The sequence below is a fragment of the Maniola hyperantus genome, chromosome 13, assembly GCF_902806685.2.
Source record: "Maniola hyperantus chromosome 13, iAphHyp1.2, whole genome shotgun sequence".
Classification (NCBI taxonomy): domain Eukaryota; kingdom Metazoa; phylum Arthropoda; class Insecta; order Lepidoptera; family Nymphalidae; genus Maniola; species Maniola hyperantus.
The window spans coordinates 10,855,890-10,880,279 of NC_048548.1; the positions used below are offsets into that span (position 1 = coordinate 10,855,890).

At 38.3% G+C, this 24,390-nt stretch overlaps 1 protein-coding gene across 1 annotated transcript in view; it reads right to left on the minus strand.

Annotated features, from left to right (window-relative positions):
* Positions 1 to 21,926, minus strand: part of LOC117987889 (uncharacterized) — a 133,945-nt gene extending 112,019 nt beyond the window's left edge. Inside the window, exon 1 of the mRNA XM_069502580.1 lies at positions 21,790 to 21,926. The gene's annotated coding sequence lies outside the window, so the exon portion shown is untranslated. The remainder of the gene's footprint in view (positions 1 to 21,789) is intronic.
* Positions 21,927 to 24,390: the final 2,464 nt, after the last annotated feature.

Sequence of the window (24,390 nt, forward strand, 5' to 3'; positions counted from 1 at the left end):
AAAGTTAGTACCTACACAATTAAATAAAGAAGTATTGAAATCAGTGGGAAATCTCGAAGAAATCCGTCTTTGCAAAATAAAATAACGTGCCTCGAAACAAAAGCTTTTTTTAGGCTGGTTAAAATAAAATTTACGGAACTCTTTCTCTTCTCGTTTCTACGTTTTATACATCCATACATATGCTTTAGTTCTTGGAATCTAGATATTCGTATTCAGAGGCATGTCCAACAAAGGCTACTTCCGACGTCCCTCTCAAAGGAAACATTAATACTTTGGCATAGTCATAAAAGAGATATTTCGAGAATATTCTTTTGATGTAGATACCTACTCTTAATAGTAACAAATATACAGAGTGTAACCAGAAAGCTAGCAAAGACGAAGACAAGTGATAATACTGATGATTACTGGTATGCTAACACCAAAAAAAACTAAAAAAAAATCCTATATTTTGATCCGAGTTTTGCACGCTAATCACTAAAACTACAAAATGAGGCAAATGGTTATTGGTATTGGGTTGTGTTTAGGTAGTATAACAATAAAGTAAAGTTTTTGCTAGCGTTCTGGTTACATCCTGTATATGACAAGTTTCACCTAGCTTAAATTATAATTTCTATCTACTTCAATGAAATCAAATAAAAATCAACACTGAAATCTAAATCCATGCGAATAATTCCGCAGGAAATAGGTACATCGTTATGATCAACCTATCATCGGGCGCTACTGAGTAAGAGCCTTGTTGCACAAAGTGTTATAATATCTTGTACGATATGGTACGGTATGGTATGGTATGGTATGGACGGTGTGCGAGTCCAACTCGCACTGGACCGGTCGTTTTAAACTCAAAGCATGTTAGTTCCTTATCAGGCCCGACGTTGAAAAAAGTGTGCTGCCATGTCTCTATAAATCATCCCGCAACCCGATTGTGGTCAGAGCGGCTCCGACCTCTTTAATTAAAAGGGGGGAGCGTTCATTTGTCAGAAAAACACTGTTGATTAAATGCTACTACTTATTACGTATTATTTTTATTCCTACAAACTGTTCATTTCAAATTGTTTTCTTAATAAAGAAATTTGTATTTACTTTACGCTCTGTTTCCGTTTTGAGGGTTCCGTAACTCAAAAGGAAAAACGGAACCCTTATAGGATCACTTTGTTGTCTGTCTGTCTGTCTGTCCTTCTGTTCGTCTGTCGTGTCTGTCAAGAAAACCTATAGGGCACTTCCCGTTGACCTAGAATCATGAAATTTGGCAGGTAGGTAGGTCTCATAGCACAAGTAAAGAAATAAAACCGTGAATCTGTGCTTACAACACAAAAAAATGTTCAAGAACAAATAAATAATTAGTATTTTCAACGTTCAAAGAAAAATTACTTTACCAAGTGGGGTAACATATAAAAGGGCTTCTTTACATTCTAAAACAGATTTTCATTTATCTTTGTGCATGATAGTTTTTGATTTATCGTGCAAATCGAAAAAATACGACTAAAGTACGGAACCCTCGTTGCGCAAGTCTGTCACTTGGCCGGTTTTTTTTTATTTGGAACTAGATGATGCCCGCGACTTCGTCCGCGTGGAATCAGGTTTATAAAAATCCCGTGGGAACTCGTTGATTTCCCGAGATAAAAAGTAGCCTATGTCCTTCCCCGGGATGCAAGCTACCGCTGTACCAAATTTCGTCAAAATCGGTTGAACGGATGAGCCGTGAAAGGCAAGCAGACAGACAGACACACTTTTGCATTTATAATATTAGTATGGATAACGCACCTAGTGCGTGGTAGGTACCTACTAACTCCATAAAAGCCGATGCGAAGTAGGTACAATAAAAGTACAGACACGCGACATGACGCATTTCCTGTTTTTATCATCATTTGTGTAAGAATTTTTCTCTTTAATGTTCTCCGCAATGTTATCAAAGGTATGTGAAGTCTACCAATTCACACATGACCAGCGTGGTAGACTATGGCCAAACCCTTCTCACTCTGAGAGGAGACCCGTGCTCTGTAGTGAGCTGGCGGTGGGTTGATGATGATGATGATGATGATATACTTTTTTACATACTTTACCTAACGCACAATACAAACCGGTTGAGTGCCCAAAACAAAGACAGGAGCTTGTAATAAATTACACGGGAATCCATCGGACACGTTTGCATTGTTTAAAATAATATTATGCGAGCATGTATCCCTAATTCCCTAGTACAAGTTTGCACATATCGATAACTTTTATGGTATTTTAAATACAATAATTATACATACTGTGCTACCGCTTTTAGTTTTATATTATTCACTAGAGATATACCTATGGTACACGACAGGTCGAGATGGCAATCGGGGTATGAGGCGGCGGGACACCACGCATACCCGCACGTCATCCGCGCTATCCCGCACCGGGTTAACGCGGGTGTGCGGGGCGTCCCTACCCCGATTGCCATCTCGACCTGTCGCGTACTAGGTATAATATCCGCTAAAGTCAGAAGTGGGTTGGGGCGGCTCATGCCTCAGCCCGAGGCACGCAGCACCATAAGGCAAGTCGAGTTAGTTATATTTTGACTACTCAACAGTTTTTATTCCAACCCTGCTCCGATTTCCAAACTAATGTTAAATCTATAGGTGATAGAAGCTCGTCTGCAGTATCAGTTTGGGCAACCTCAGTTTACAATTTAAGCTGCTCGGTTTAAGGCTGTTTAATTGGATGCGAAATAGACAAACTCGTCAACAAATTTCGTATTCTCGATAACTACAAAACTCATACTAAATGTACTGGTCCATTTATACTCCGCCACCGAGTGTGTAAACTGAAAGACCGTGATAATATTATATTTTCAGTTTTCACACCTACAGTGTCTACAACTCAAGCGCTATACAGCTCTGTGTATTCATTTCACTCAGTTAAATAGTTTTCATTCAAATGCAAACTTTCGTAGCAGTGCTCGAAAAGAGAATTTTATTTTAAAAACGCGGTTAAGTTTTTGACTTTTTAAATTTAAAATATTACGGGTGAAACTACACGGTACAACTAGCTTATCAGCCGAGAGATATATTTGATGCATGAGCTAATAAAAAAAATTACGTGCAATATATTCGCTACAGTAAAAGCTCGAAGTACGGTAAATCTTAAGATTTTCCAGTAAAACCCGAGACGAGAAAAGTCCAAACTATACAGCGGTAATTTTTAATTTCGGACTGTTACTAGGTACCTAGGCTACATGTTGTGTAGTGTGTGTTGCCAGTGATGACATATGGATTCGAGAAATGGTCGCTGACTATGTGCCTCATAAGAAAGCTCAGTCACTCAGCGGGCGATGGAGAGAGGCTTGGAGTTTCTCTACGTGATCAAATCAGAAATGAGAAGATCCGTAGGAGAACTGAGTAACCGACATAGCTCAACGGGTTTCGAAGCTGAAGTAGCAATGAGCAGGGCACATAGTTCGTAAAACCGATAGACGTTGGGGTCCCAAGGGGCTGGAATGACGACCTCACACCGGAAGACGCAGCGTTGAAAGACCTTCCACTAGGTGGATGGACGACATCAGACGAGTCGCAGGGAACCGTCAGCGCCACCTGAATCCAGATTCAGGCAGCGCAAGAACGTAGCGTGTGGAAGCCCCTACAAGAGACCTATGTCCAACACTGGACGTCTATCGGTTGATGATGATGATGACTACCTACTTACTACATAGCCTTTTCGATCAATCCTTACCTTAGTGACGGTAAAGTCTGAATATCACTGTCACTTTCCTATTCTTACAATTCAATTCAATTTCAATACAATTTTATTTACATTGTAAATATCTTTAAAAAAGATTTAAAAATTATATCTAGGCACTTGTAAAATGGTCTACCTACACAAAAATATAGGTTACAGAAAAATAATGATTTGTGTGTGATAGTAAACTACGTAACAGCCTATTATTTCCTCCCCGACCATAAGTATGCAAATAACGCCAAGCAAAGGTTCACAGCAAAACAGGAAACAAAATAGAATATTTCACCAGAAATATGGCGTTTACCAGTCCAGGACAAACGATGGCATTGACATACTAACCATGCAAATGGTGGGGATATAAAAATCTAAATAGGTATGTATAGTACGCGACAGGTCGAGATGGCAACCGGGGAGGGAATAGTGGATGGCAATCGGGGAGGTAGCAGTGGATGGTAATTAGGGATCGCATTTGTAGTTGCCGCCTTTTGAAATGGAAGTCACGTGATCTGTTGCGGGGCAGCCATCTTGAGTCGATTGTATAAATGCGTGTGGATGATGGTTTTTAAGCTAGTCTCGTTCCGACTCGAGACACGACAGACTATTAAATGCTTTTTGTGTTTAGGTCGCCATTTTGATTGAGTGGTTGCAATGACATTATTATTGTGCCCTTACCAAGTTGATATTGCAGTTAGGTTATTATACTTAAAGGGTAAAACTCTTGATAATCCTCTGCGCGTTGTGATTTATATTTAATTTCACTTCTGGTATATTTATACATACTTGAAAGGGAAAGGTGACTGACTGATTGATAATATATCAACGCACAGCTATCGCATACATACCGATAAATTAAGACGTAGTACCTACCTAGATATCCGCTAAGAAAGGATTTTTGAAGTTTAAACCCTAAGGGGATGAAATAGGGTTTTGAAATTTGTGCAGTCACGAAGTCACGAGCTAAGCTAGCAAGTGATAAACGACATAAAACATTGATCACCGAAGAATTTATCGCAAAAGGATAACTTGAGCTATAAATAAATATTTTATCGTAGGTATAAACCGCGACATTGTCGAGCACACGGAAACGTGCGGCGACTGATGTGCTACACCTACACTATTATATTGCCGTATGAGGACAATATATTGTAATTTGTATCTCAAAAATAAAAAAAAACCGGCCAAGTGCGAGTCAGACTCGCGCACCGAAGGTTCCGTTCTACAACATTTAACTTTTTTTTGTGATGTAACCACAAATTCACGGTTTACGGATTTTTCACTTTACGTGTACTATAAGACCTACCTGCCAAATTTCTAGGTCGACGGAAAGTACCCTATAGGTTTCTTAACAGACACGATAGACAAACTAAAATTATTTTTTAGACTCATGGAATCGGTTTTCGTCGCTATTTATACAGATGTCGTGTAAACATAGATATAAGCAAAATGACAGCAATTAGAATATGATGCGTACAAAATGAGTTCTCACGCGCCATTTTAACTTTATATTGTGTTAACTCAAATCATGTCAAAAGTACGATTGTCCTTATTTTAAAGGTGGGACCGTACTTTTGACATGTAGTTTGCATTACATTGTATAGAATTAAAATGTCGCGTGAAAACTCATTATGTACGGACTATACCTAACTTGATCAAGCTGCCGAGCTCTTTTAGTAAATATGCTTCAGTACGGGAGTGTCTCGAAGTGTTTGTCAGAGCTAGTTAGCTTTTTATTAGATTACGTAAGCTTCTATGATGAAGATAACTGTATGTCTTGTGAAATTGTCTCATAAAGATTATCGCTTTAGTTACTCACAGTCATACATGAATTATTCTTATTATTAATTTGGAGAACTACCAACTTAATTTAGCGCTAGGTTCAAGTGTATCCTAACTCTAAACATGCACTTGTCGCACTGACAAGGATCCTTTGGCGCGAGGCGAAAATCGGAACTTACTAAGAGGCGGCCTCTTGTGAAGTGAATATGACATATTATACTCGTCACACGAACCTGCTTCCTGAATGGCTGGACAAATGGAGAATGGCTGTCAACGTGGGGAAAACGGCAGCCATTCTTTTCGGCGTACGGAAGCCGCTACGTCAGCTCCAACTTCGAGGCCAGGGCATAGAGTGGCAGACTTCGGTGTGCTACTTGGGGTGCCGCATCGACTGTAACCTAAACATGGTTCCGACGGTGGATCACGCCGTGAACCACGCAAAGGCGGCCACGTCGATGCTGTACCAGGTCCTCACCTCAAGACTATCACCGAAGACCAAACTCCGTATCTACGGAGCCTATGTCCGCTCACGCCTGACGTATGCGGCACCTGCGTGGTACGCTCTTTGTTCGGCTTACCAGAAGCGCCGGCTACAGGTTCAACAGAACAAGTGCCTGCGCCTGATTGTTGGAGCTCCGAGGTACGTCAGAAACGACGTCATTCATCGGGATACCAAGACGCCCACCGTGGAGGAGTACGTCCATGCACTTGCGCGGCGAATGTTCGCCCGCGCGGACCATGGACCGTACATACACCTCCACGGGATAGCACCGCTTCAACCCAGACCGCCAAACGGGCGTCCTCTACCTCGCGAGCTTCTGCGGTCACCCACACCAGCGCAACGTGCTGATGAAGATGACGACGATGAGGACGACGCAAGCTTTACCGGCGTTGATAATACCCCTGTGCACAACGACGAGCCCACAGCCTACAGTACGGGCGCCCTGGACCCAACACAAAACCGAGACCTCGAGGCCCTAAGCCAAGAAGGCAGGCCTTAGCCGACAACGGCTTAAAGGACGTTACCGGGGAAGCGTTCTTCCCCGCGCCACACCCGGGCAAGGAGGCCATGCCTCGAGGCCCGTACCCCCGTTTTGGCCTAGGTCAAACGGAGAAGACCCCGCTGCTGTATCCGTCCTCTAAAGAAGCCCCTATCTTCAGCATGAATTCCGATGTAACTGTTTAGAAAATGTTCTTTGAAGAGACAGAACTAGAAATAGAAAGATTTTTTATTTTGAAATAGACTTTTAAAATTAGGTACTTTTGAATCGTCAAATGCATTTAGGTACCTATAGGTAAACATCATACGAAGTAATATATAAGTCTATGCCTATAAATCATTCTATTCCATCATCTATTTGTCCTTGTTTTTCTTGTTTTGTGTTCAATAGGTAAAGTTTTCTCTCTATCTATCAAAATAATATTTATACCTACATATTATTATATAACATCTAGAATGAACAGAGTATGAGTACTACTTCAAAACTTGATGAATAATAAAGATGGTTATCTAACATCCGTAGAATAGCATAATGCTTGTGCAAGCATTTTCTAGCTACATATTATTGACAAAAGAAAAGTATTTAGATAAAGTAAGATTAATGATTAGAAAGACAAAAGTTTTCCTGAAGATCTATAACACCTCTCTCTCCCAATTTCTCTAATCTAACGTACAATAACGCAACCTCACGTATATCAATAAAAACAGGCTAAGCGTGAGTCGGACTCGTGCACTGAGGGTCCCGTAGGTAAACCTTGAAAAGATACGTGTAGTTATTTTGTTGCTGAAGTTATCTCCAACTGCAACTCTGAGTTTGTAATCGCTTTTATTGTGATATACCTAACTACAAATTGTTTTCGGATTTTTCCCTTTACTTGTGCTATAGGACATAATACTAAGACTAGGCCATAAGATATAAGACTTCTAGTCAAAATTCATGATTTCAGGTCAACAGGAATTAGGTAAATACGCTAATTGATATTTGATTCCCATGCGAGTGCAAAATATGCGTCATAAACAGCCGTCTTTTTATTTGCTTTCATTAAGAAGTTGGATTTCGTCACTGCTTCGAGGAATTTTAGACCAGAGCACCTATTTATTCAATATTAATTTCAAATTAATGCCTCTACACGTTCCTGGGGAAAAGGGTCTTGAAAGACAGACAGGCAGACAGACAACAAACTACGAAGTGATGACAACAAACAAACTATGAAGGTAAGAATTCCTTTTTCCTTTGAGGTAGATACGGAACCCTAAAAACAAAATGTATCAAATATATTAAATCAGCTAAAACTATCACGAGAACATCCCACAAATTGATAAATGTGTTACAAATATGAGCACAGAAATGTGCACTATATTTCAAATACATAAATCCTAAAATCCCGTATAGGATTTTTACGATAGTTGCTGGGTATACTTGTGTAGCCGGCTATCCATCATGTCGATACTGTTGGCTCGTTATCTGCAGAACTCCCGAACTCGTCATATTAAGACAATCTCATCGGAGGCGATCCTCTCATTTCATTATGGACCCAGCGCGTGCCAAACCTTCGTTATAAAAGCTGAAAGTTTATCTGCGTAGAGTCCCCAACACAGGGTGGAACGATCAGCGACTATGAAGTTTGGATCATGGTGGCTTTGGGAGATAACAGGTAATAAAGGTGTAAAAAATCTTACGTCAAAGTTTAGTCATTTTTAGGGTTCCGTACCTTAAAAGGAAAAACGGAACCCTTATAGGATCACTTTGTTGTCTGTCTGTCTGTCAAGAAGCCTACAGGGTACTACTTCCCGTTGACCTAGAATCATGAAATTTGGCAGGTAGGTAGGTCTTCTAGCAGACATTCGGGGAAAAATCTGAAAACCGTGAATTTGTGATTACATCACACACAAAAAAATTAAATTGTGGTCATGAACAAATATTGCTATTTTCAACTTTCGAAGTAAGATAACTATATCAAGTGGGGGTATTATATGAAAGAGCTTCACTTGTGCATTCTAAAACTGATTTTTATTTAGTTTTATGCATAATCGTTTTTGATTTATCGTGCAAAAAGTCGAAAAAATACGACTGCAGTACGGAACCCTCAGTGTGCGAGTCTGACTCGCACTTGGCCGGTTTTTTTTATGTTTTCTTCGGAATAGTACTAGTCATACACCCCATTCCAATACAATGACAATACGCGGAGAACCTTCCAGTTTTTATAAAATAACAAAGGTCTGGCACGCGCTGGCTCTCTCTCTATTAGTTGAAATGGATACCTACTTACGTGAAGCTAAGCTTCTCTAAGCCCAGTATTTGAGACAAAGCCTTTTCATCGCCCTCAATAGGGTTTCATCCATCTCTGAGTAGCGACAGCATATTACACGACAAATTTTCAACAAATGAGTAAACGGGGTGAATCAATACTAAGCCAAAACAGCTGCCAGCTATACTTCACGCCACAACGCCTCATATTTGCCCCGGTCACCTATCAGATTGTAAGTGTAGCCATTTGATACACTAATATTATAAAGAGGAAAGGATATTAAAAAAGAAAGAAAGAAGAATTGAAGAAAAAATACTGGACCGATTTCAAAAATTCTTTCACCATTAGAATGCTACATTATCATAGAACATAGATTATATTATGTATCGCTAGAAAAGATTAGGGATCCCTACTAAAGCCTGAAATCTGAAAACCGTTAATTTGTGGTTACATCACAAAAAAAATTACAATGTGTTCATGGACAAAAAAAAGTTACTTTTCAAAGTAAAATAACTATACCAAGTGGGGTATCATATGAAAAGGCTTTACTTGTACATTCTAAAACAGATTTCCATTTATTTTTATGCATATCGAAAAAAAATACTCGAGTGTGGAAACCTCGGTGCGCGAGTCTGACTTGCACTTGGCCGGTTTTGTATCCTCTAAAATCAAAGAGTTTCCACAGAATTTTCAAAAAACTAAATCCACGCGCGATGTCGCTAGTCAAAATATATAAAAAAAAAGCTGACTGACTCATCTATCAACGCACAGCTCAAACTACTGGACGGATCGGGCTGAAATTTGGCATGCAGATAGCTATTATGACGTAGGCATCCGCTAAGAAAGGATTTTTGAAAATTCAACTCCTAAGGGGGTTAAACAGGGGTTTGAAATTTATGTAGTCCACGCGGACGAAGTCGCGGGTGGTCGTTAGGTAGTGATGAAATAAAGTTTAAAAAGTAATAATTAACTCTAGGTGTAAAGTGACTTTATAATGACTTTATGTAAGTTAAGTAACTTTAATAAAGTCCATAGCACACAGAGAGGGTATCAACGTAAATGCAGACGCTCGTCAGCGTGCCAAGAGTGCTCAACGTAAATGCAAACTGCCAAGTCAAACAGATTTGTAGCAGTTTTAACAGCCCGGGCTATTTGTTTGAGCTGTATACATTGTACCAGTTTACTGTATAGATGTAGATTTATATGCTGAAGGCTGTATTGAAGCTTCTCTATCGATAACAATAGAGTAATTTGCCCTTTTTTGAAAAGTGTCTTAATTTGATCCTAAAGTGATGATAAAATACCAAAAAATTTACAAAAATTTTATAATATTTTTGCCCTTATGGGCAATAAAAATGCATTTGCATTTCAAATTTCGCGCAAACGCTACCCGCCATCTTTTTGGGTTCATGAGCTGTAATGACGTCACGCAGATTGGTAATCAACGGTGTTTTCTTAGTGAAATACATTACAATTTCAATCCGTGTGACGTCACAGTCGGAATTAACATGGCGGCTACGGTATTAAGCGTTTTGGATATTTGTAGAACAGATAAAAAAGTGAAATCTTTAAAATGAATTATAAAATTCATTAGATGATTTTACCTATAAACCAAGAAAAAAAATCGATTGTTTATTGCTAATCTATCTTGTTTAAACATTTTTAGATTTTTTCTCGCTTGTTCGTTACATTTTCGTACTCATCATCATCATCATCATCATGATGATAAAGCTACCACCGATGACTACTGAGCAGTCCTGAAAGAGAAGGCTTGAGGCCGTAGTCCACCACGCTAGTCTAGTGCGAGTTGGCAGACTTCACACACCTTTGAGAGCATCATGAAGAATTCTCAGGCATGTAGGTTTCCTCGTGATGAATTTTTCACTTTCTGGTATTTAAATTAAATTTTAAAGTAATATGAAAATATGTTTCGGCAGTTTGATGCAACACAATATCCAAAGGCTGGCTCATACTAATTGTAGAATAGAATAGAATAGAATGTTTTTTTTATTCATGTAAACTTTTTACAAGTACTTATGAATAGTCAGGTAGTTTTAATTTACCACTTGTATGTGTATTTCGAACAAAAGTCATAGCACCACGCCTAACATGCGCTCACGAGAAAATTTTGTCTAAGTACGCATTTACTCGTGTTATCTCTATGAATAACACGAGAAAATGCGTAGACAAAATTGTCTCGTGGGGAGCATGTTAGGCCCTGATCATAGTATATTTTGCATTTAAAGAGGAAATATGCAGCTAGCCTTCGAGGACACTGCCGTCTGGCGTTCATTTGTATCCAGTTGTAAAAGATACATAAGTGGCTTATTCCTTTGTACATACTCTAAACTAAACCAAAATGGCACGTCTAAATCTATTGCTATCCCATTCATAATGTTGCTTGCGGAAAAGAATAGCGTTAGTTTTAGACCTGTTAATTTAGTTTAGTTTAGAGATGGTGCACAAGAGAATGGGCATATTATGTAGGTATTTATTGTGAACTCACTCGGGGTTTTTAACCTGACCTTAATAAATATTCTTAGTGTACCTACTGCCATACCTCTTGCCTCTTGCCTTATGGCATGCAATAATTTTCTAGACGTTATATTAGTTTCTTTAGGTATTGTTTTGAATATTGTGATACTAGTAAAAAAATTGACGACCTCCCTGGCGCAATATTCTCAAAGTTGTGTGAAGTCTGTCAATCCTCACTGGGCCAGTGTGGCCATTTTAGGTTAAGACACGGTAAATAACATAATAAGCAAAGAACTTGTAAGGTTTTACAAGCTAATAAGTAATATATACCTACTCTACTTCCTTGATATTGGATACTATAGGTTATATAAATGTCGTTAAATGGATTGAGTGCCTACCTGCTATGTACGTAATTACGGCTTGTAGTGCCTTGTATAAGTTTAAAACAATAAACCTGTAGTAGCAAGAACTATAGATAGAAGAAATTAGAAGAAGTAAAATCGTTTACCAAATAGAATAGCAAAACGCCAGTGAATCGTATAGTGTAAGCTAGAATAGGCGTTATATGATCCGGTAACATCATGCAAATGGCATTAAACATGAACGCAGTGGATAATCGCTTTTGCGGCCGATGATTTTCATCTACAGGTACAGTCATAAGCGGAAGCGATTTAAGCACTTAGGCCGTGACATCAACGACAGTGGGAGAGGGAGCGGAAGCGGCGGAGGTCGGGTGATACAATACGCATACAATCGCTGTGAAGCTGTGATAACCTAGTGGATAGGACGTCCAACTTCTAATCGGAGGTCGGGGGTTCGATCCCGGGCACGCACCTCTAACTTTTCGGAGCTATGTGCGTTTTAATTAATTAAATATCACTGGCTTTAACGGTGAAGGAAAACATCGTGAGGAAACCTGCGTGCCTGAGAGTTCTCCATAATATTCTCAAAGGTGTGTGAAGTCTACCAATCCGCACATGGCCAGTGTGGTAGACTATGGCCAAAACCCTTCTCACTCTGAGAGGAGACCGGTGCTCTGTAGTGAGCCGGTGATGGGTTGATCATGATGATGATACAATCGCATTGTTCTCAAAGCTATCATCTTAGACTGCATCATCACTTACCACCAGGTGAGATTGCAGTAAAGGGCTAACTTGTATCTGAATAAAAAAAAAAAAAAAAAGGGGTGTGAAGTCTGTTAACTAGCACTAGGCTGGCGTGACGAACTATGACACCATTCTTATTCTGAAAGGAGACTCGTGCTCAATAGTGGGCCGGCAATCAGTTGATCCTGATGATGATGATGATGATGAACCATCCCACCCGACCTGCGAGTAGGTAATTCTAGCTAAGCCATGAAAATTAAATGGTCTAGGTTGTATTTGACATAAAGTCACAAAAAATCAACGAATATCACTGGTGGAAATTATAAAGATACCTTCGGTATTGTTATGATAATTAAACTTCTTTGTGAGATTTATACTTAAGATTTTTAATTAAGTATTATGAGCAAGTGATAAAGGGAACAACGGAGATTTTAATATAAGATTTTTCCCTCCGTATCAGCACTGGCTATGACTGAGAATAATTATTATAATCACTACTTCTTTACTGTCGACCTAGATGTTCTAGATTAAAAAATTTTTTACAAAAAAAATAAAAACCGACTTCGATACACAAACACTAAAAATTGAAAAATAATTTAATATATTATTATTATTATAATAATTTATATTATATTAACTCTTGTATATATAATATATTCGGTAATAAATTAAATTATTTTTCAATTTTTAGTGTTTGTGTATCGAAGTCGGTTTTTATTTTTTTTGTAAAATTTTTTTATTTCACAATTTTTAGTGGTCCCATGAAATTATGCTAGGACTGGTTAAAAATCTACTGTTTAGTAAGCTATTACACTGATCGCGAGCAATTTACTCTTATCCGTTGAGGAGTTCCAGTATCTATCTTCGAAGATGTTCATCAGATCTTCACCAAATTTAAATGGGACCAACTTTGAAGTATACCCTTTCAAACAAAAAAAGAATTTTCAAAATCGGTCCAGGCGTCTTCGCGTAATCGGGGAACATACATAAAAAAAAAAAAAAAAAAAGATTCCGACGAATTGAGAACCTCCTCCTTTTTTTGAAGTCGGTTAAAAATGGCGCTGTGTAGTTTTGTGGTGACGAAATAAGCTAAGCCGATTCGTTTTTTGCGGACCAAGAGGTAAAGGTCTCTACTATACTTACTCTATCCATGCCCACGCCCACTGAGATTTTTGGCTCTGTCATTTGTACGGGATTACGTGACAGAGAGAGCGCTATACTAACTTTTTTCCATCGATAGAGTATAGTGACCCTACAGGCAGCAATAGTTTAAAATAGGGAGTGGGATTTATTGAAAAAAAACGCCTTCTACACTCCTGTTACATGAGTAGATTATCTTCTGTCCCTGCCGGAATGCCGCGGCCGTCGCCTTTATTTTAATTTTGTGATATCTCCTAAGATATTATTCTAATGATACAAAAGGGCAATTTTGGTTTAAATTAATCACTTGAGGTGACGAACAATTTTATTTTGATAAGGATTAATACTATGATTTTAAACACCTTCGAAGGCAAAGCTTTGTTTCAGACCACATTTCAAAATTATAAAAATGGTTATTGTGTGTGTGTGTGTATAGTCTACTATAAAAGATAGATATTGCTTTTGTTAGAGCTGTTTAAGAGGAACAATTCCAATGAACATTGTTTTCGTGTAACTTTAACTATTTACGGAAGCTCACAGATGACAATTTTCGTAGGGATCTCTAATTTTTTGAAAATAAAATATAGCCTATGTCACTAAGGATTAATAATAGGCTTTCTACTGGTGAAAGAATTTTCAAAATCGGTTCAGTCGTTCCAGAGATTACCCGCTATAAACAAACTTACAAACAATCACCCCTTTATAATATTAGTATAGATTTAGACTAAAACAAAAGTGAAAAATTGATTGTGACAAGGTGCGTAGAAGATTCAGAACAGATTGAATATATTTTCTTAATTCTGCTCATCTAAAATGAGTGTGAAATAGAGTTAGCGCAAAACCGAATAAGTAGAGTTTAAACTTTAAAAATTCCATTATTTTGCATTGCAGCCGTTGTGAATACATCCGTGACAACAGCAGATGCACGTTCGCCAAGATGTCGGAAAAATACGAGACTTTACTTAATATTATAAAATGCAATCGTGGAAATTTTAAGAGTTGTTTAAATCCCTGAACTTCCCAGAAGAGGCTAAAAACTGCGATGTTTGTTGGCACTTGGCAGCAGTAATTGCCTTACCATAATGATATAGGATTCTGGCATCATCAGTACCTACATTCTGTGGTACCTACCCTTATTATAAATGCGAAAGTGTGTTTGTTTGTTGGTTTGTCCTTCAATCATGTCACAACGGAGCAACAACTCGCCGTGTTTTTATTGCATGGTATGTATAAATTTGAAGACCTGGGGAGTGACATAGGCTACTTTTAATGCCGGATAATTAAAAAGTTTATTGTTCTTAAAAACTTAAATCCACGCAGACGATGTGGCATCAACTACTAAAGTATAAATTCTCAAACTGGCCCCTACCGGGAATTGAACTTTAGTTATTTATTTATTTTATTTTATAAATTGGGAACACATACAATACACATATTTTACATTTACTACATCACTTATTCACAAGCACACACTGATATATTGGGACCTCCTATTTATAAATCTACGCAGCGCTCACCCCTACATCAGTGAGGTCGTCAATCTTTTGCCCTAAATCCCTAATTTTACCGTTTGTTTTAATTCGAAAACCATTGCAGCATTTCAAGTAGAGAGAAGTTTCGTTGTTGTTTTACATAAATCAATAACTGGTTTGATGGTTTGACGGTATTGCAGCGGAAGCGCGGCTGGTTCCGGCCTCGCCAGATGTTGGAACGATTCCCGATCTCTCCAAATGTATAGCGCGATCAAATAATTGAAATACGAACGTGAACATAGATTTTTATATCGTACCTGGCTTGAGGCACATAAACGACGAAATGTTTTTTCTGTAAATCCATACTTCCATACCAATATGCGTGTTTGAAAAATTAACATGAAAAATGACATACATAATATTTAGTTCGAATATAGAACATGTTAGAAGAGTAAAAGAAGGGAGATCAGAATAACTAATTACTATGGTAAGAGACTAAATAGCTACCAAGTACCAAAAGGTCAGTGAACTTCGAACAAAAGATGATAACGTTCGATAATACCTACTACTGAAGCGAAGCGAGCGCGAAATTTTTTCTTTAATTTTTACAGAAAAGATCTTAAGGCACTAATAACTTTGAGTCAGTTTGGGCTGCCTGATATTTAGCGCCCTGAGCGATCTCCCAAACGGGCGCCACTCAAATGCCGCTACTTTTCAAACGCTTTTCTTTAGTGAACATGCACGCACCACGCTACATCATTTATTCAATTTCATTGCTGAGCCTATTAAGTTAGAGAGCATCCGCCATTTTGCGACTGCAATTATACTAATGATACCTCTGTTCAAAACAGTTACCTTACAGGCTTAACACCTGCAATTGAAATAATTGATAGTAATTAGCGGTTTAGTTACCATTTTTATTTTTATTATCATCGCCAGTCCACTAATGAGCACGGGTCTCCTCTCACAATGAGAAGAGTTTGGGCCATACTCTGCCACGCTGGCACAGTGCGGATTGACATCCTTCAAATACCTTTGAGAACATTATGGAGAACTCGCAAACATGCAGGTTTCCTCACGATGTTTTCCTTCGCCGTTAAATCAAGTGATATTTAATTGCTTAAAACGCACATAAATCTGAAAAGTTAGAGGTGCCTGACTAGTAGACCAACGTCTTAATCAGTAGCTGCTATCACCGAACTATATAGAATTTATAAGGCTTTTATAAAGAACTAGCTGATGCCCGCTACTTTGTCCGCGTGGATTTAGGTTTTCAAAATCCCGTGGGAAGTCTTTGATTTCCCGGGATAAAAAGTACCCTATGTCTTTACTACTACTACATCCATGCGTAAAAAATCACGTCAATCCGTTACACCATTGCGATGTGTTTGAGGACAAATCAACAAACAAACACACTCGCATTTATATTACTAGATAATGCCCATTCGTCCACGTTGATTTAGGTTTGTAAAGTCCCGTGTTTGATTTTCCGGGATAAAAATTAGTGTTCTTTCCCGGGATATAAATTAACTCTGTAAATACCAAATTTTATCAAACTCGGTTACAGTTTACTGTTGGGCCGTGAAAAGCTAGCAGATAGACAGATAGGCACACTCTCGCATTTAATAATATTAGTATGGATTTCAAAAAAAATGCTGTTTTCAGAACATCACGACCTCCAGTATACGGCACTTCTCTAAGTTGTAGTATCAAGAACTATACATCAACAATTAGAACAAGAACTTTATATCACACGATCTTAATATATCGCGCCATATATTTATTACTTTGTTTGCTGCTCGGAAACGTTTTATCAGAACAAACGGCGCTTTAAATCGTTTCGTCTTTAATCTTATTTAAAAGATAATTCGATGTCTGGAATTCTTGTTTCGATACTAAGTATAACTTCTTTAGCTGAAACCTGCTTGTATTATTTCATTTTTTTTATATCATCATCATGATCAACCCATTGCCGGCCACAATCTGCCATGCTGGCCCAATGCAGATTCGCAAACTCCATACATTTTTGTGAACTCTCAGGCATGCAGGTTTCCTCACGATGTTTTCCTCCACCTTTAAAGCATATTTAATTGCTTAAAACGCGCTTTCCTGAAGTTTATGTTAATAATTTAAGTATGTAAAAGGAAAAGGTGACTGACTGACTGACCTATCAACGCACAGCTCAAAGGACTGGACGGATTGGACTGAAATTTGGCATGCAGATAGCTATTATGACGTAGGCATCCGCTAAGAAAGGATTTTTGAAAATTCAACCCCTAAAGGGATTAAATGGGGTTTTGAAATTTATGTAGTCCACGCAGACGAAGTCGCGAGCATAAGCTAGTTTAGTTACGAAAAAAGCTGAAATACTTTTTTTTGTTTGGAAACTAATTTGGATTTAGGATTTTTGAAAATCCCGTGGGAGTTCCGAAATTCCGGAATAAAGTGTTCCCACGAAATTTTCTAACACCTAACCCTACGCAGATGAAGTCGCGGACATCATATTCTGATCATGATATTTTGTTTTTTAACTTATTAAAACATAATTTTTGCGAGCTGCCATAAAGTACAGTATTTTATTTAATATGGCCCTCGTCACTGTTGAGGACTCCTTTAAAAAAATTATAAGTCATATTATTTTCTATAGCTACTGAATTTAAAAAAAATTATGTACCTAAGTAAAGTAGCTAAGACGCTACAGTTTTAGTAATAAATCGCGCTGTATTTATGCCCTTGTTTGCCACTTGCAACCCACTTACCGGGTTAGCTGGATCGTCGTGATATAGTTTGGTCTTAAAATCCGTTAGTCTAGTAACAAGATAATTTTATTTACAATTTGTTACAACGTTCGCTCAAAAATATAGCAAGTGAAATCAACTTTAAAAGAATAAAAATATGTATGTAGATTGTAGAGTTAAAGCAGAGAAATGTTTGAGTTATGTTTTGGAAAAATAAAAGTGTGCGTGGTTGTTATTTTAGACATCCTGTGGAAATTTCGAAAAATCTGATCTTATCAGCAAAATTTCAGCTTTCTAGGTCAAGGGCATCGTCATAGGTATTGGGCTGGGCATTAATGACTTAGTCAGTGAGTCAGAAGTCAGAACTTCTCATTTTATATGTAGGTTTAAATTAATGTATTTCTTATACATATTACTTATGTAATTAACCATAATATAGTATTAGGTAGGTAGTAGGTAGGTATTCTAGGTACGTTAATAGGAATAACACTATAATATTTATTACATATTACGAACATAAGCAGTAATTTGGACAATTGAATCACAGGAAAATATTTTTAACATTTTTAAGTGCAAAGTGATTGAAAAACCAAAATTATTTCAACTAAAAATATACTTCCCCTTATCTTATTCTTTAAAAAAATAAAAAAAATACTATTGAAAGATTTGTAAAAAGCAGTTAAAATACATTAAACATTGTTCGAACTGACTATCGATCTCCATACCTAAATGGTAGAGTTTACATTATGTATCTAATCCGATAACATCAGTAATGAATCAAATGGACTTGGTAATACATTAGCAATGTAGGTATAGTTAGTAGTTACCTACTTAGCATTATAAAAAAAAACTTTTTAATTCGAATAAACTTTTACAAGTACTTACGAATAGTCGGATGCATCTATCACTGGTTCGGAATGCCTTTCCTACCGAGAAGAACCAGCAAGAAAATCGGTTTCTCCGAAATCATTGTAAACAAACATTGGCGCCGGAACAGTAGTGCAATCTAAAATGTTCCTACGCTTCAACTACACAGACGATTTTATCTAGGACTAGCTGATCCCCGCGGCTTCGCCCGCGTAGATTTAGGTTTTTAAAGATCCCGTATAGCCTATGTCACTCAGGAATAATGTAGCTTTCTACTGGTGAAAGAATTTTTAAAATCGGTTCAGTAGTTCTAAAGATTACCCCCTACAAACAAACTTAACGACATTACCTCTTTATATAATACAACGGGCCGTGCAGCAGAAATCGTAATATTTTAATTTCGCCATAACTTCAAAACCAAACGTCCAATTTTAATCATTCAAAGACCAAATATTATCTCCATAAACTGTTCTTAGTGATGAAATCATTTATTTTGATAAGGATTAATAGCATGAGTAAAATAAACGCGTTTAAATGTAGTCCAAAAAAAATTCAAGATTTTTAAATAAAAAAATGGTTGCTGTGCCTCACTCGACATAGATGGGTATAGTGTGTCGCGGACTTTTTTGTAGATATTTATAAGATCTACAATTAATTAGAACATTTTATGGTTCTATCTTTTATAGTTTAGGCAGCGTACGCAAAATAAGTAACTTTTCTGGTTGATTTTTTACACCTTGTGTCCGAAAAACCCAAATATCTTACGGAACCCTATTTTTTTCCAAAATAAAATATAGCCTATGTTACTCGTGGATAATGTAGCTTTCGAATGGTGAAAGAATTTTTAAAATCGGTCCAGTAGTTTTTGAGCCTATTCAGTACAAACAAACAAACAAACAAACAAACAAACAAAGTTTTCCTCTTTATAATATTAGTGTAGAAGTGTAGACAAAGCTTAAACACTAGCAGAACATAGAAAAAAATAGGTACTCTTCATCCCGCGAGAGTAAAGGTTTTCTAGATAAAAGCAAGTTACTAATTTAAAAAAAACTCTCACTCGCTTCTCTCGCACTTTTTACGTTTTTGGCTTCTACGTACATGTATTTTCAAAGCCCATCTGTCTGTTAGAAGAAGTATAAAAAAAGAAAGGTAACATCATTTTCGCTACTGAAAATTTCCATTTCGCGTATAAATAGGGTCTTGAACTGTAGAGTAAAATGACATGAGTTTTTGTATAATTGTAGTTTATGGGGCTAGAATTCATTATTAAAGAGAATAATTTAAAAAAAAAAACATTAAAATAATCAATTATTAACTTCACGTAAACGACAAATATTTTTAATTTTTTAACATTAAAAAAAATCCGCAGAAATTACTTACTCTGTTTTTATGATAAAAAATTGAAAAAAATTGTCCTTTACGAATTGTGATGTCATTATTCACCTTCCGTACAGCGTAACCTTCATGTTAAAATAAATATAAATCTAGGGCTAGAATTCAAACTGCCGCTATACAAAAAATTACTTCATTTTATTACTACATTCCAAGACCCTATTCTGTAAAAATAACAAAATTGCTTTTCATTGTTTAGTTAAGGAAAGTTTCGGGAAGAAGCCATACCTTAGTTACGATTTGAGTGCACACCTTGAAAATGATGGTGAGTTTATGCTACACTGTGCCGACTCCCGTGCCCGTGCTTGATCCGTGCACGATGTAGCGTGTATCATTCCTCATCCTGCTAGCTAGTGTTTAAAAATAATGTGTCCCTATAATTCAAGTGGTATTCCTTTAATCAGCTTAAGAGCCGAGTCGAGCCCTCGCTTGGCGAATTGTTTATACAAAATGAGGACATCCCACCAAGCCTACCATGTAAAAAACACACCCACATAATATTGATGCTAGGTTAAATTATATGCTTTTTTCACAAATAATCGCATGTAGTTACTTAATTACTAGTTTTAGGTTCAAATTTGAAACCAAGCAAATATTGTGTACCTACTTACACAATAATATATAATATACGTAACTGAGTTACTTAAATATCATTAAGTAGTTTTATTTACAAAATTGAAAATATTGCTTTCCTTTTCCGAATAAGGTTTGTGAAAAGGATGAAAGTTTATAAGTTTATATAATATATTGTCCTTTCAATATTATTATTTTTTAGAGTTTCTCTACGTGATCAAATCAGAAGTGAGGGGATCCGTAAGAGAACTAGAGTAACCGACATAGCTCAACGGGTTGCGATAGCTGAAGTGGCAATGGGCAGGGCACATAGTTCGGAAAACCGATAGACGTTGGGGTCCCAAGAGGAATGGCGACCTCACACCGGAAGGCGCAGCGTTGGAAGAGCTCCCACTAGGTGGACGGACGACTACAGACGAGTCGCAGGGAGCCGCTGGATTTAGGCGGCGCAAGACCGTGGCGTGTGGAAGTCCCTACAAGGTACCTATGTCCAGCAGTGGACGTCTATCGGTTGATGATGATGATGTTTCGTTCACAATAAACTACGTATGAAAAGATGTAGCTGTGCACAAAACTAAAGTAAGTAGACAGATTTACATTCGTCCCACTTTTAGGTTCCACTGACGTGAAGACATTTTAAATTGACAGGACTATAAAATCATGCCGTCCTTTTTCACAGGGAACATTGTGAATGAGACAACAATACTAATTACAATACTGTCAGTCTAATTTATGTGATTTTGTATACAATCTTGTTAGGTAGCACCCAAGAAGCCACATAGAAATAGATTTCCAGTATTTATGTAATTTTCACAGAACACACCTTAAACACACAACAGTATAAGAAAACTATAAAATAGTCCCTTTGATTACGTAAACCCTAAACCAGTTGTGTATTTTATAAATATTAGCGACTATTCTCTAGAGATCGATCGGTAAAAATTTGGGAATTTTGGGGGCACGGTCACTGTCAACATAGCCCGCGCAGCCGCGAGGACGATTAAGACTTTCGTGTTTAGTGGTGGTTTGAACCGCCTGTTTCAAAGCTGATCATTGAAACAAAAATAGCAAGGATATAAAATCGTTCAAATGAGTAGTCACAAGAGTAACTAATCACAGATTAGTTGATCAACGTGACCACTTAATATTACGATGATTGAAGAAACAACCCGATCAAAATTGATCGCTCGAAAAGCTTGTTTACGTTCACACCTAGGTGCTACCAAATGACAAATTAATTTGAGCGTCGATTTCGATCAGTGTTTCGGAAAGCTTCAGTCTGTTTTCATGCGTACTTACGAGGTAAGGCGTTGGTGTATCGTCCGCCGGTCACCTTAGGCAATCCATTGATGAGCGACGGGGCGTACGCGTGAGAGGGCGCGCGGGCGGACCGGCGAACGGGACGTTACTGGCACGTGGCGGCGTCTGGCAATCGATGCTCGGCGCGAGCGCGTCACATTCATGCAGGAACAGCTGACGGACGGGAGGCAAGCCCGTAAACATGAATCGGCCGCCGCCCGCCCCGCGACGCTGCGCCGCCCGTCTTTGCCCGCTGCGCAGAGCCTTGCTGGTGCTTGCTGGTACACCTCGCACGATATCCAATGGTGCAATTAAGCTGAGACCAAAATAATTGGCACTATCAACTTCTTCTGCTGATAGATTTAGTAGACTGGCTGATGCCTGTGCTGATGTTTTATAGTTTTTAAAAGTCCTGTGTTAGCCTCCATCCTGTGATTTTCCCAGATAAAAATATTAAATCCTGAATGGGAGCTATCTGTGCAAATTTTCGTCATTTTTTTAAATTTATAGACTAGCGCTTGGCAGCAATTAGATCTGTTATTTAATTACAACTTTATGCTATAGTATCAGCACAGAACACTTAATAGTACATTTGGTACACAAGGATTACTTCGCAAAGACGTTCAAATAAATATCATCTATTGTTACGACTTACGACGCAATAAAGTGCCAGCTTGGGCAGCGATGCGGTCTCTCTTTCTTTCAATTACTATGTAGGTAAGTGCTGTCGAAGGGTCACAATCATGATCAACCCATCGCCGGCTCACAATAGACCACGGGTCTCCTCTCAGAGTGAGAAATGTTTTGGACATAGTCTACCACGCTGGACATGTGCGGATTGGTAGACTTCAACACATCTTTGAGAACATGATGGAGAACTCTCAAGCATGCAGGTTTCCTAAAGATGTTATTCTTCACCGTTGAATAAAGTGATATTTAATTACTTAAAACGCACATAACTCCGAAAAGTTAGAGGTGTGTGTCCGGGATCGAACCACCTGTCTCCGACTAGAAGGCGGACGTCCTAACCACTAGGCTATCACAGCTGTCGAAGGGTGCAAGTCATTAATCGTAGCAAAGTACGCACCGTGTACAGTGGAACGCGGTTCACATCTAAGGCTGGTGGGCGTAGCTGCGTGCGGCGCGTGCGTGACGCTCCTCCGACGAACGGGACACAGGTGTCACAGAACACCGTTATACAGTGAGCCTACTTCAGACGAACAACTCTTTGCCCCTTTGTGTGTAACGATTACGCGTAGCTGCAAACTTCAATTAGGCAACTTTTCACGGCCCAACAGTTAACCGATTTTGATGAAATTTCGTACAGAGTTAGCTTACATCCCGGGGAAGTACATAGGCTACTTTTGTCTCGGAAAATCAAAGAGTTTCCACGGGATTTTTATTAACCTCAATCCACGCAGATGAAGACAGACAGACAAACAGAATGACAGACAGACAGACAGACAGACACACTTTCGCATTTATAATATTAGTACCTATGGAAGTATGGATAGTATGGATAAGTAAAAGCTGACTAACTGACTGATCTATTAACGCGGATCGGGCTGAAATTCTGCATGCAGATACATAGCTATTATGACGTAGACATCCACTGAGAAAGGATTTTTGAAAATTTAATGCCTAAGGGGTTATAATAGGGGTTTGATATTTGTGGAGTAAGTCCCATTTGTTCCGTAGAACTTGACGTCATTGGACAAAATGGGACAATTAATTCCCCATAATTTTCTCAAAGGTGTGTGAAGTCTGCCAATCCGCACTTGATCAGCGAGGCAGTTTGGCCAAATCCTTCTCTTTCTGAGAGGCCTGTTCTCAGTAGTGTCTTTAATGAGTTGATGATGATGACGCCCAATAAATAATACATAAGTAGTATAGTTCGCGACAGGTCGAGATCGCAATCGGGGTGGGGAGGCCTCGCACACCCACACAACCCTGCGCTAACCCGGTGCGAGACAGCGCGAGTGACGTGCAGGTGTACGAGGCATCTCCCGCCTCATACCCCGATTGCCATCTCGACCTGTCGCATAGTATAGGTAGGTGCAACTTTGATTTACATGTTCAATTGAAAAGAGGATCCAAGCTCCAAACCCGAAAGGACGTCATTTTATTTAATTATTTTAAATGTTACAGCTAAATATACATCTAGGCATAGAGTTCCAAATGCGCGCGTTCCCTAGGTTTCCCTAGAGATTTTAGCTGTTTAATTTTTTTACTAAACACTATTCCGCTGCTAATTTTTTTTCTTAAAAATAACACTGTACCTACCTACCTAAATGCAAAAATGTTTCTTATTTTCCTAGAGTGAATTTTTTTAGAGCGAACTAAGTATGTATTTTGCGACTTTAGACCTTTGATTATCGGAGTAAAAAATCAACGGCGTCAGGAAAAAAACTTGGATCTTGAACCTGCGCAGTGGGTGATTTGTCGATCTATGTGGTGATACGAAATGAGGAATGACTGCCGGCGTACTATGCCGCCGCGCTATCGTTTAATCACACTCCTTTGAGAATATTACTTATGGAGAACTCTCAGGCATGCAGGTGTCCTCCCGATGTTTTCCTTCACCGTTAAAGCAATGACATT